Genomic DNA, 228 nt, shown 5'->3' with positions numbered 1-228 from the left:
CAGAAAAACCTGGAAAAATCAGCTGAAGGACGCAAAGCGTACTACGACCAAAAGGCCTCTCACGAGGAACTCCAAGTGGGAGACAGGGTCTGGTACTACACGTTTGCACCCAAAACTGGGAGAAGAGAGTCCGGGACCGGAACTCTCGCCCGTAAGCTGATGCCCAGATGGACTGGACCCCATCTGATAATCGACAAACTGTCTCCAATTATCTACCAGATAAAAATC

This window comes from Nematolebias whitei, chromosome 23 (genome assembly GCF_014905685.2).
Source record: "Nematolebias whitei isolate Nwh7 chromosome 23, NemWhi1, whole genome shotgun sequence".
NCBI classification, from domain to species: Eukaryota; Metazoa; Chordata; class Actinopteri; order Cyprinodontiformes; family Rivulidae; genus Nematolebias; species Nematolebias whitei.
The sequence above is the reverse complement of the archived record's forward strand: the minus strand, read 5'-3'. Positions refer to the sequence as shown.